This window comes from Rattus rattus, chromosome 5, assembly GCF_011064425.1.
Source record: "Rattus rattus isolate New Zealand chromosome 5, Rrattus_CSIRO_v1, whole genome shotgun sequence".
Lineage (NCBI taxonomy): Eukaryota > Metazoa > Chordata > Mammalia > Rodentia > Muridae > Rattus > Rattus rattus.
This window is the reverse complement of record NC_046158.1, coordinates 26801180-26815401: the sequence shown is the minus strand read 5'-3', so window position 1 is coordinate 26815401 and position 14222 is coordinate 26801180. Positions and strand designations below refer to the sequence as shown.

The 14222-nt window shown below is 36.2% G+C and overlaps 1 long non-coding RNA gene across 1 annotated transcript in view; it reads right to left on the bottom strand.

The window, feature by feature from the left end:
- The window catches only part of LOC116901391, a 183415-nt gene extending 169993 nt beyond the window's left edge, over positions 1-13422 (bottom strand). Inside the window, exon 1 of the long non-coding RNA XR_004387986.1 lies at positions 12814-13422. This is a non-coding gene — a long non-coding RNA (uncharacterized LOC116901391). The remainder of the gene's footprint in view (positions 1-12813) is intronic.
- Between the last annotated feature and the right edge of the window lie 800 nt (positions 13423-14222).

Here is a 14222-nt window from a genome sequence, read left to right as displayed (position 1 = left end):
CACAAATGAACCCTCAAACAATCCAGGCTGTTGCCAAGACTACGGGTTGCTCTCCACAAACTGACAGCAAGGCCCTACTGATGAAAACAACACCTGCAGAAGTCACTGAAATTGAAGAAGTGCAGCCTGTACCTACACAGAGCCTCGTTCCTCCATTCTAGTACCGTCTTTGGTAGAGGAAGGTACTTTGCATGCTACCAAGAGAAACGTAAATAGCAACTCAGCCACAAACTCTTGGCTCAACAATGGTGTCCTAACAGCAAGATATGCTAGTGAAATGTTGACCAAAAGCTTGTGAGAGTGAACAACCAATATCTGATTTGACTTAAGTTCCTCTCAGTGAAATGGAACTCATACCCAACATTGGCTGGGGACCAAGAACCTCAGACTAGATATCCCAGACATCTAGAATAAAACCAAATATCACAGATCAGAGCCTTACTCAGCCATCACCAGAGAAGTTCCCCACTGCAGCTGAAGCAAACAAATCCAGAGAAGCACAGGCAGACAACACATAGTGAGAGACTTTGGAATGCCCAGCTCTAAATGAAGGATCTCCATCAACTTCCCCTCTCAGGACTCAGAGAACCTTGTGAAAGGGGGTGCAAAAAAGGGTAAGAGCCCGAGAGATAAAGGACGCCAAGAACACAGGCCTTCTAATCAATATGATCAAAGTCCATAGGAACTCAAAGACTCTGAGCAGTAGGCACAGGGCCTACATGGGTCTCCATCAGGTTCTTCGTGTATGGATTATGGCTTGTTTAGTGGTTTTATGGGATTCCTGAGTGTGCGAATAAGTAGGTGAGTCTCTTTTCTTGTGCCTTCTCTTAGACTCTTTCTTTGTTTTGTCCAATTCCGATATATCATTTTTTATCATAATTTTACTTTATTATTATCTTTGAGAAGCCTGTTTGTCTTCTAATGAGAGATGGAAAGGGATCCGATGGGAGGGGAACTAAGGATGAACTGGAAGGAGTACAGAAAGCAGAAAGCATAATCAGAATGTATTACATGAAGGAAAATAAATCTATTTTCAATAAAAGAAAAAAACAAAAATAGATTTTTGGATCACATTCATATATATTAAAGTATATAATAAAATTTAAAAATTCAATATATTACCTATAAAATTCCTAGTATAGTACATGGGACACAATAAAGTACTAATTAGGTTATTAGCAATTACATTAGAGATTTGAAACTAGTACTGATAGATCCTAATATATGCTATAAATCCTACCACCATTCTTTAATTATAACCATAGATTATTAACCTTATTTGATAACAGAATCCTTGGGGACAGAAGTACTACTCATTTATCACAGAGCTAGTGTCTTTAGAAATACGCTTCGCTAGAAAAATGAGGTATAAAAGAGAAGGAACACAGCAATTTCTGAATAATGTTCAAATCAATTTATATTCCCACTTAGGAGGTACAGCTGGCCCTTCAGGGATAAGAACTCAGTAAGTTCTCTTCTCAAATATTATAAACTTTTCAAGTAGTGGTGGTCTGTGACCTCACTATTCCTCTAGATACTGCAAAAAAAAAAAAAATATATATATATATATATTTATATATCAATGCTATCTGTACTCTCATTCAGAACACTGTATTCATAGTAAGTAAATAACTCTAAATATGTTTGTGATTCTTAGAGATTAAAAAAGGCTTTGTAAAGCATAGTCTGGGCTGACAAGACAGCTCAGGTGGTAAAGGTATTCATTCGCCTCCAAGCCTAAAGACATGAGTTCACTCCTTTGCCCGCAGGTAGAAAGAACCCACTGTCAATATTATCTTCTCACCTCTAGTTGCATGATCACCCAACACACACACACACACACACACACACACACACACACACACACATCTATTTTTTCAAAAATAAGATGGAAAAAATAGAGAAGGCCAAGAGTGGAAATCAAGGCAGTCTGATCTGAGATACCAGAATACCTGAGAATGCCAGAAAACTAAGCTCAAATGTATTTTACAAACTGTTCATCTTTAAAATTAATGCCCTGAAAGAAATTATTAACTCCCAAGTAAGGCAGTACCCAAATCTATTCAATGAGTGGGTTTTTTTTTTTTTTTACTTTTATATTTCTTGGTTTTTTTTGCTGTGAACAATTGACTTAATCCATTAATTTTATCATTTTCATAATATTCTGTTTCTTAAACCTTTAGTTATCAGACTGTGAACTTTTTAATAAAATTAGGTGGTATCCAAAGTCCAAATGGAATGAGGATAACTCAGTGATTATATTAAAAAGTAAAAATAATATTTCTCCAATTTTATCTTTAAAAATACTAATGCAAATCAGACGCACCAATATATTCAAAGCTAAGATCATAGCACGAGACAGGGAGTGCAACCTAGGAATTTACTATCATTCTGATTCGGTTAATATGAACATAACAATAAAAAAGCAAATATTTGTATTGCCATTATTGTGTAACCACATTTTTCTTAGTGATAAATAATTTGTAAAATGTTTATATTCTAGTAGGTGATAGAAACACGCAGATTTATAAGGGTTTGTGTCTTGTCTTAGCATCTTTGAATGTGGCATGTGTTACTACTGTTCTGGAGCTAGAAGCAGCTGAATGGCTTTACTAGTTGCCCCACACTGTCCATTACCTTCGTCTGTTATCAATATCCTCTATCAACCTAGCACCTGGCTGAGGCGTCTTCTTCATAATATCATTATAGATTGCTCAACCACAACCAGGTCCTTCTCTTTTGAAATCAGACATATTATTTTAATTCCTTTTTTAAGTTCTGCCTATTTATCTCTAGAAAAGTATGTTATGTTCATAGTTTCCAATCTATTTCTGTTAAAAGTCTGTAAGACCTGGAACTAAAATCAAGACTATATGGGAAAATACATTATTAGTTTTATGCTGAAAGAAAGTGTCCTTCCATAACCACCAGCCTATAATTAATTGTATGTTTTTCTCATTAAGAAAAATGAATATTTGTCTGCTTTTAAGTATTAAACCTAAGGATGAAGGAAAATGATGCTAACAACGAATGCCTTGGACTTTAGCTCCTATCTGTGCCTGTAGCAACCCCTGGGCTTTTCTTTTCAGCCATGTTTCTCTGTCATGATGGAGGTAATTCTTTCTCAGAGGAATTAACAACCAAATAAGCAGTGCCTCATAACACATGTCTCCTGGTTCAACTGAGTTCTCTAAGTACACATCATGTAACTTCCCAGGATAAAAACTCTAATTCTGCACTATTTGCTGCAACTGTTTGACTAAATCCTTGTCCACCTCCAGGGTTTAACTCTAGAAGACAAAGAGCGATGATAATTCCTGAACATACAAAGAGCAATGATAATTCCTGAACATATATCCCAGTGAGCACACAACAGCTATCAACACGTTTGTTCAAGAACTGTATTGGCAAGCCATTGGTTGAAGACAACAAACACCCAGTTCATAAGAACAACTTTTAAAATAGATATTCATTTCTTTTCAGCTGAAAAGAAGATACATATTTGTAGAAATAAAGTTTTCTGTTTTCAAATGGAAAAAAACAAAACAAAACAGAAACAAAAAAAAAAAAAAATCCCTGGTGGTAAGGGTAGAATACCCTGCAGAACTCTTCAGGCTAGATCAGATCCATCAAAATTTATGAATTAAATGGAGAAAACAAACTATACTGTTTCCTTTTAACATTTACATATGATATGATACTTCATAACTGCTCTCAAGAATCAACCTGGGTATGAATTTTAATAAGCAAACAAACAGAAGATGCAGCAATCTTGGAAATGTTTAACAATCTGAACTATACGGTTTCGTTGCCAACTAATACCCAGATACACTAGCTTAAGATGCCAATGGACATTCTAGCCCTTATTACACCATTACTCATTTTCTTAATCTCTGCCTAAATTATTTTTCTCCCATTTTCGTGCTTATTTCCTTTCTGAGTTATGTTCTGGGAAATAAAAAAGTAAAACCAGAAATTTACATATATTTCTAATCACATCCTTACTCTTCCAGGTTATTTTGAACTTTAACACTGGGTTTTTAATGTATTAAAAACAAATCTCCTGGGCTGGCTGTGGTGGTGCACGCCTTTACTCTCAGCAGCTTGTGAAGTAGAGCTAGACAGATAAGCAGAGCTCTATAAATTCCACGCCACTGTGCACTACAGAGTAAAACCCTGTCTCCACAAACACACAAACAAACAACAACAAAATAATACTTAATAAACAAATTTGCCAAAGGCATCATCTCATTGGAAGCTTTGTCCTTACCTGAAATTTCTCCCTTCTATGACAACTTAATATTTCCCCTCTAATATACATCCTCATTAACTTATCTTTCCCCAAAAGTACCTGGTGATTAGCCTTACAGAATTCTAATACCTTCTTTATTAAGCAATTTACATGCTCATTTTCATACAATTTTACAAAAGTTTCTATAATGATTTTCAAGGACATATTTCAGTCACTTGAAAATAAAAATGCATATTCTCAGAAACCTTCTGGTTTGTTTTGCCCTCTATCCAAACCAGTAACTGAATACCAAAAAATGTGTAGAAGTGTCAGGTGACTCTAACTTGTATCACTGACAAACATGTCTAAACATCCTTTCTATCTCAGACTAAAGCTTCATAACTGACATCCTCCAGTATTAGTTAGTATTATAGAAGGATGTTCAGGAAAAAGTAAACTATTTCAAAGTACAGTTATACTATATTCATTGTTCCTTCCTCAAAGGATCAAGTCTTCTTACATAACAAGACTAGATCATTCTTTGATTGTGAATCAATCTACAATAACTTTAACAATACTAAATATCCTTAAGGTATTCAGAGATCCATCTATCCATGTGACTATTTGGTCAGACCTGTAATTTTTCTGGGCAAATTTGTTCTTGTTACTCTAATCTATATTTTTTCAGGATAAAATTGTTGCATAAATGTGAAGTAATTGAAATCAAATCCAAGTAATGCTACAACAACAACAAAAAAATAAGAGTTCTATTGCCTATCGAAATTTTACACACAAAATTTCTATATAAAAAAGATGCAAGTTGGTACATATATTCTAGCTCTGTGTACACACACACACACACACACACACACACACACACACACACACACACCACCACCACCACCACCACCAAGTTTATACACTGAGAAGAAAATAAGCATCATATTAACTGCAGGAAAATACATTCTCAAATAGTCTAACAGAATAGTCTAATAGTTTCATGTAAATGACAGCACACTCACTGTACATATTATCTGACTTACTTTTGTACTTAGCTTATCTTAGCATTCCATCCATGTATTTAACCTATAGATCTAAATTTTGTATTTTTTTATTCTTAACTTCAGGTACTACACTGCACTTTTTGTCTATCTTGAATTACTTCCTATCAAAGGAATAAACACTTTCTAAAGTATAAAAAAGTGAGCCACATACATCTCTTGATAATACTATTTAAAAGATTGTACTAGCAACTTTTTCTATGTGAATTTTCATTTTTCCTAAATAATACGTTTATACTCCATGTATCTGGATATTAGCAAAATCCTGTCTATAATATGTACATTAAGTCAATGTATAAATGAAGTAAGACTGCTTTAGGAAAAAGCAATAAACTTGGCAAAAATAGCTACTAAAATAAAAGAGCTAAATGCACATACGATTCTGACTAGCCTGAATAAGCTACACAAAAATAGATAAGCAGCTGAAGAAATATTAAATTCATTATTCCTCCATAAAAAGGAAAGTAAATAGTTTAACAACACACTTAAAACACAGAACCTCAAAAAGCAAGAGGAACAAGATAGAAAGCATGTAGGCCTAAATTAAAATCTCTTATTTCCACCTAGACTACTTTTCATACACATAAAAAACACTGGAATAATATGACTCCTAGTTTTATGTGGGAAAAAGCAGCATATTATTCTGTTCCTCAAATTAGAACCAGGATCCAAATCAATTGAATAGCAAAGTAATACCCACTGTAGAATGTGAAAAGTTAAAACAAAAAAAACCAAAAAAATCAAGAAACTTGGACTATTTAAGTAAATAGTTCGGCTTTGTTATTTTCAAAAGAAATTATTAAAAAGTAAATAGAAAATACTACATTACTGCAAGTAGAGTGTAAACTTTGATTTTACACATCTATAAAAGAAGTAAATACACTTCCTACATTAAAAAACATATTCTTAGGAGTTGCAAAATTTAGCAAAACCTACTGCAACACAAAATCATCACGAACATTACCAGCAATCCTTTTAGCTGGTATGAGCTTGCTTATACATAGTGAACTAAACACTGTAGCTTTAATTGAAATTTGAATGTTATAAACAGTTAGATGTCTGGCTCTGGCCAGCATTCTAATGCCATCAGCAGAACAGAGCTGGGAAGCATAAACAAACCTTTTAACTAGATTAGTCTCTAAAATGGCCAAGAAATCCTTTAGCACAAGCTCCATTGTGATAAATGTGGGGAGGAGGAACATAGTTTTGGAACAATGTTTTAAAAAATAAATTCTGTATCTACTATAGTATGCATTTGAGTTTCTAAATATTTTGCTATAGAATATAATAATGCCAAACTTTATAGTTGATTTTTCTAATAAAAGTCCATTTTTTTTTTCATTCTGTGGCAGTTTCACTTTAATTAGCACATCCCAAATGAAGAAACAACTTAAAACATGAGTATTTTTTTCTTTGACTATGCTTTTTTCAACACTATTATCAAAAATAGATTAATATTAATGGCTAATATTTTTGTACTTCTGGTAATAATCATAGCAACAAGAAGAGATGCAAATAAAATTTAAGACTGGGTCTTAAGAAACATTTCCTGGGTTGGGGATTTGGCTCAGTGGTAGAGCGCTTGCCTAGCAAGTGCAAGGCTCTGGATTCGGTCCTCAGCTCTAAAAAAAAAAAAAAAAGAAACATTTCCTTATCTATTTCTAAGTTCTGACATACAGACATTCAGTTAAGAACTAGGGTAGAAAGGTAGGGACAGGAATTTAAGCTTAACTGTAACAACAAACCAAAAAATTTCAAGATTGCTAAATCTGTTTACTTAATAAAAATTTTATTAAAAACCAATTTTTTCACAAGTTTTCCACCATTGCAAGATTGATAGTTGATTACATAACTCATTGTTTTCCAGTAAAGTAGTTTATTCTAATTTGTTTAATCCTATAGAATTTAATGAAAAGTTCTCTAAGACAAAGTTTTATAAGCCAACTATGTTAGATCAAAATTTGTCATATCCAACTTAGAATGAAGTACAAGCTCTGTAGCTGCTTCGACATCATTAGCAATTTTTATTTCCAGTATGCCAAGCATGTTAGAAAATAAAGATTAATGTGTGTTAGTCTATAAATGTCTCACCTCTTTTTCTCTTTGAAATATTATTCCAACATTAAATTCTTATGTAATATACCTCAAGTAGAAATGATAAGAGAATTAGAATCCTTACTTTTATTTTTTTAGTTTTCTAAAAAAATTATTAGGGACCACAGACTTATCCTTTCCCAAATTTAAAAAGTGTTCTTACATGTCAGAAACCGTTTGTAATTATCTATTCTTAGCTACAACAGAAACACAGAGTTCCTTAGCATTAAATGTTTTCAAAGAATGGAAGACTGCTCATAGGATGACAGTCAACCTGAGTATATGGTACAAAAATACATTTACAAGGAAAGAACATAAAGATCAATTAACACAAAAAACATAATTTTATTCTTTTTCCTGAAAGAAAGGAACAGAGGTAAAAAACAAAACAAAGCAAAACAAAAATCTACTCTGACTGATTAAAAATCATTTTACCTTTGAAGATGCTCTTAAATACCATGTTGTTTTGTGGTATTCTACCAACAAAACATTTTGTATAAAAACAGAAGAAATACCTTGGTACATACTGTTGTAACCTCCAACTTCATTTAGCAAAACACTGCATGCAACTCCATGCAAGTTAAAGGAAGTTCAATATGAAGAGTTCTGTAATGTTATTTTGCTATGTAAAGAAAAGACTGGCTTTATGATTTAAGTTGCACACTGGTCTATGTAAGAGTGGTATTTGGTTTGTTTTTCTATCCTTGTATACTTTGAAATTTTTTCCATTATCCTACTTAAAAGGTATTGGAGCCATTATTCTATTAGTACTTTCCGGAGTACAGATTGCTAAAACTCTTCATTATGATTGTATTTTGAATTAAGAAGTATGCTACATCTAACACAATACTGTCTAATAATTAAGACTGAGTAAAACTGATATATTCAGTAAGGTGCTACAAACTTACAATAAATAACGAATACTTCTAGAATAGAAGGTAGGATATAAAAGACTTAAGAATTTACCACTTGTAGTCCATTTACTTCTCAAAGCTACTAAACAAGGCAGTGGAGACATTCACTCCTTTTCTCCAACTATGAATCAACATTTTTCTAAAACATACATAGTAGAAACTGAGACACAAATGCAGCTTTTTCTCTCCAAGGTACTTTTCAATTATATTAAAGCTATTAAAGAAACTGATATCAGGTTCTTTGCTTTTTAAAGAATTCATCCATTGAAAAAGCTCTAACTCATTTTATTAAAACTATATAAGTAGTATCAAAGATTTCAACATCTTTAGAAAATGAGAAATTTTTTCACAAGGATCTTGAAGAAATATATATAGTATATACTAAAAATACAAAACTCATACAAAGTTGTAGCCTTCAGTAATATTGTTAAGAATTGCTTAAAATATGGTACAAAGTATTGAAACACTTAAAGTGAAAACGTACACCTTTCGATATCTGCTGTATGAGGGTTAAACACATAGAGAGGGTAAAACATTAAATTTGGAGAAAATTGTCTTTTTTAATTTGAAAAAAAATGAACATTTTAAATTATCTCCAAGTTAAAGAATTATAGTTAGAATTAAAAACCCAGCAGCGGAAGCCATACAGATGACTTTTATAGTCTAATGCTAGTGAACTGTGCATGAATTGAAAATCCCCAAAGTATAGTATCAAATAAAATTTTTCTTAAATTTGTCTTTTTAATAAAATATAGTAATATAAGCTCCTAAAACATGCATTGTTCTAACAGTATTAATATAGTCAATATAATTTTTTGGGAAGAAAAATAAAGATCTGACCAATACATCTGGAATACAATTAGGAAATTTCTTTACATGGAATTGCAGAGACCATCCTTGTTTTCAAATGCCTGATGCATGCCTGAGAGATGAAGATACTCTACAGATGTTTAATTAATAACTAAGAACATCCTACTTTTCACGTACATTTAAAAATGCCACAAAGTTTACAAAGATACATAAGTTGAATCTAGGCTTTCTGGCTGACTTCATGGTCCCAATGATAACTAGATGTAAGTCTTCATATCCATAGAAAACTGGAAAGCTGATAATTCTCTGGGTAAGGACGGAAAAAACAAAGTCAGGGAAACATGTCACCCTAAGCAACAACTGCTTTACAGAGCTGGCTAGAGCTGACTAAGAACCCCAGCTACTCACAGCAACCTAGACTCGGTGTACCCTGAACAAATGGACGTTCAAGCAAGTTTCATGACACTGCGGTCAAAATAAGTCACTTCAGTCAAATTCTACCCTGATGAGGATTAGAATTCTTATGAGCACTGTACTTTTTAACAGCATTTAATTTGGTTGTTAATTAGGAAATTTGAAAGCCACAGCAACCATCAAGAAAAAAGTTCTGAGGAAAAGAACTTTCATGGTATTAAGAATTATATCAATAAGGAGAGGAAAAATGAGAAGTTAATCTTACGCCTCTTAGGTGAAAAAAAAAATCAAACAGATCTATTTCTAAAACTAATACAGATTATGCCAACCAGTTGGCCCTACTACCCACCATGATTACTATGAATGGGGTTGCATACGAATTCTAATCAGATGAACTTTAGTCCTTAAGTGGTTCATTAAGTCAAGCCTGCAAGTAAACATTTATAATTTTGATTGTTGTTGTAAATAGGGGCTCTAAAAACAAGAGTAAGAAATAGACTAACTGGAGGTTTGAGGTAGGGGGATTAGTAAGAGAAAGAACTGGTTCTGAAAACAATAATTCACAAGTAGTGAAATTAGTACTTCTTTAAATGGGCAACCCAAGCTACTGCTTCACAGACGGGCAAATCATAATTCTAAAGCTATATACCGTGACGTTCACAGACAAGCATGAGACAGGCATGGCACTCACTGCTCACTATTACTCCCAGGCCTGAGGAGGCAGGGGGTCGGTGGATCTCTGTGAGATGAAAACAGGTCTGGTCTAGATATGGATTTCCACATCATAGACTCTGTCTTGAGAAAAGCCTATGTATAATACTTTCAACTGCTACCCACGGAATTAGGTATGAAAGTTTCATGTCTAGCATAAATAAATAAATGAATAAAATAGCAGCAAAAAAAAAAAGCATGGAATCCGTGAATTCTTCAGAATATCTAAATATTGCAGCACATAAAGAATTAGATAATGTGACCTCGAAGGAATTATCTAGGTGAAAGATTATCCTCCTAAAATATCAATAGTATTTAACACTTAGAATATAAGCCATACTAAACCTAGAATGAAAGGTTTTCAAGTCATGCCATTATCTCATTTATAGAAAATACCATCTTCTGACCATAGTAGGGGTTAAATAGGAAACAGGTGATGAGGAATGCTTTCAAAGGAAAATGCAAGGGAGTAGCACTAGAATCCCACTGCTCAAAAGGCTGAGTCAGGATGAGCATGAGTTCACAGCCCGCCTCAGCTAAGTATCTTTGAGACCCTTTCTCAAAGAGAAGGAAACACAAACTGCGCACAGGCATTAAATCCATTGTAAAATTTTACTTAGCTGCTTACTAGGCCAACACGATTTCAACTGCCTATACAAGCTGCATACTCACTTTTACCCATTACATTATGGTTGTGAACTTTTAAAGAGACAGGGAATCGGGAGGTGGACCAGTAGTAGTTCTGATAATAGAACAACTTGGAACAAGCACGGATTTCTGCTTAAGTGAAGCGTTCACATCTCAGAGAAAGGTTTAAAAAAAAAGTGTTCAAATTCATAAGAGATGAAAGAAACAGGCCCACACTGTTTACTGCTACAGTTCCCCGCCCTCTGTGTAAATGTCTACTTTTATACATGGTTGGTAATTAAATTTTTACTAGACAAGTTTCTACATATGAAATGCTTCTGGGTTACTAAAATATGTGTATATCACGATTTGGCTTTACAATCAAGAAAAAAATATAAAACAAAAAAGGATCCTACATTGTAATACTTCATCAAAGACAATGTCAAATATCTTTATAGATTTATTTCTTTGATCCTTTTTGTTGATCAAATTGCTGTTTTTCTATTACTGATATAAATTATGGAATCAAAGAAACCAATGCAGTTCTTAAAAAGTGAGAAAGAGGCACAGGGATAGCATACGAATATGAAGGTGTGTATCCATTTTCAAAGAAAGGCTAAAGAAATGGATAAATGAAACAAAACATTACCTCCTAATGTAAGCTCTAACTATGAGGCCTACAGCAGAAATATATTTTTAGTACTCATGAAATAAAATATAGCACTCTACTTTGAAATATAAGTATAATATATACATATAAATAAAATATAGCACTGTAAAACGAAAGCCATAAGAATATATCATGTAGGAATACAGAAGTGTTATTTTTATCAAGACTGTTATTCCATAAATCTAAATCTAGATTTACCTTTTGATTTGTAGCCAACTATAACAAACTACAACTTCATGATTTTTTTTAACTCATGAAAGTTTATTTTCGAAATTTATTTTCAATTTGTCCACAACAAAAACTGAGATGAAAACCCCATCTTGATTTACAGCAGTAAATAAATAACTCATTTAAAACTGAAGTGATACCAATCCAGCAAAATATTGATGGGGAGATTTGGCCCTCTATGCAGCAAGACCAACACAAAGTTTTCAATGGGGATTACTTGTTCAGACAAGTTACAAAGATTAGATGGGGGAAAAGTTAGTTATGAAATAGCTAATATTTTCATGTTGCGGAAAATAAATACCCGAAAGGTATGTGGGAAAAGATAATACCAGTGGCATTTAAACTATAAGCATTTTAAGCTTTGAATATACAGTCAAACATGAAACAAATATCTTTTTTCAAAGAGACAAGTGCAAAATCCAACCAAAGGCCTTATGAACTAAAATTTGCCATTTGGCATGCAATTCAGACAAAATGAAAAATGGAGAAGCTAAACACCTAACGTAAAGCCAGTCAAGTCTTCCAACACTAAAGTCAATATCCAAGCCACAGACAGAAGCAAAGAGAGAGAAACACTCAGGTCTACAACTGGTTAAAGCAGTTCCAACACAATTCAGATCCCGACATTTTCCCACTCAGAAACAAATGCAGGCAGCTTTTCTCGAGGAAAGAGAAAAAAGCTCTCCAAACGTAATTTTTTAAGTGACATCCAGAAAGTATGCCTCTTTCTGTCTCTTTCCCTGGCGCCTCATTGGAGGAAGGAGGGGGTTGTTTTTGTATTCTCCCCCACTGAAGCAAGACACAATCAGATGTTAGCTGGAGAAAGCACTTTTGACAACAGCAAATAAAAATAAAAGTGTCCTTCCTTCCCTGACAGGGTGGACACCCCACCTCACACACCCCTCCTCACTCCGGCCCCTCCTTCACTCACCCCCCAGCACCACCCCCTCCTCACCCCGGAGCTCCACTGCGTATGAGGTTTGGTGCTACTGCTGCCCCGGAGTGAAAGTCAGAGCCAGAGGAAGGCAATGGAGCCCCCGCAGACACACTTACCTTTCCTGCCCCCCACTTTTGAGTGCCTTCCCTGGAGCTGTGGAGGATGACACAAAGGGTAATAAAGGGGGGGAGTGGAGGAGGAGGAGGCAAAGGAGGAGGAGGAGAGCTGGGGAAGTGGCTGCTCCCGGTGTAGGGAGATGTCTCCAGCCAGGGCCAAGCAGCAGCAGCAGCAGCAGCAGCAGCAACAGCAGCAGTAGCAGCAGCAGCAGCAAAGGGTCTGTGTTGCTAAGAGGCTTTTGGTCTCTTTCTCTCCTTCTCTCACGGCCACAGAGAAGGAGGGTGGAGGGGGCTCTGGAAGCAGGCGAGTAGAGGGGCTGAGGGGGTAGGAGTCGTGGATGGGGGTTTTCTAAGAAGAAGAAACTCCTCTCCTCTCTCAGGCTCAATCCCCCACTCAGGGCTCAGAGCTGGAGGGTGGGGAGGAACTCAGCCGTCTTCCCCCACCCCCCCTCAATTCAGGTTGAAGTGGGGTAAAATGGTGTCCTGTCCCTTTAAAAATAGAAATAAAAAGGTGCCCCCCTCTGCCACTGCCTCTCTCTTCATCATCAGCTGCTGCTGCTGCTGGGGTCTCTCTGCTTGGGGGGGAGGGGGGGCTCGGGTAGAAGAGACGGGAGGCACTCACTGCGCATGTCCCTTTCTGACGGGAGGCTGGTTGGTTGAAGGCAGGAGGAGGGGGAGGGGAGGAAATGAGATGTTTTCCCAGAAGGCTCAAGGCGCTGTCGACCCAGGAACATTGCAGCAGGGGGTAGAGGGGGGGGGGGCGGGAAGAGGAGGAAGTTGCTACTCTTTTAACACCCCAGCTGCCTCCCTCCTCCTTAGGAAAGTGGAGGGACAGGTAAGGCGTGGACCGAGGCAAAAGGGGTCACGTGTTGGGGCAGGGCAGGGCCGCAGAGGCCAGCCGAGCACAGTGCATGCTGGGAGTTGCTGTGCGTTCTTGGCTGCCGCAGGTGAAACAGAGCTGGGAAGGCGGTGAACAATCCTGGGTCCTTACAGTCGGCGGAGGCCGGCTTTGCCCGATTTAGGCAGGCTTTACTGAGAGAGGTAAGGCTGGTCTCCTAGGCAAGGTCAGGGCCGCAGTGGCCATTGGCGGGTGAACAGTCTAAGGAGACTGGGAGGCTTCTGTAGGCCCAATAGGCCTAAAGCAGGCAGCCTGCTCCTGGCTCTTGGTTTCCCGGAGATGCTGTGGACGAAACCCTGAGCAGTGCAGAGTTCTGCAAAGACCGGTTACAGAAGGCTTGTAGGTGAGGAACATCATCGGTCAGTGTCGAGAGATCGGGTTCTCTGCAGAGAGAAGCACTACCTGCTTTAGAGCTTGCGACCTATTTGGAAAAACCAAACCAGATGTGTGAATTTTGATCAGCTGCTACGGTACTTTGCTCATATTGGCTATGTTCACATCCTACCTTCCT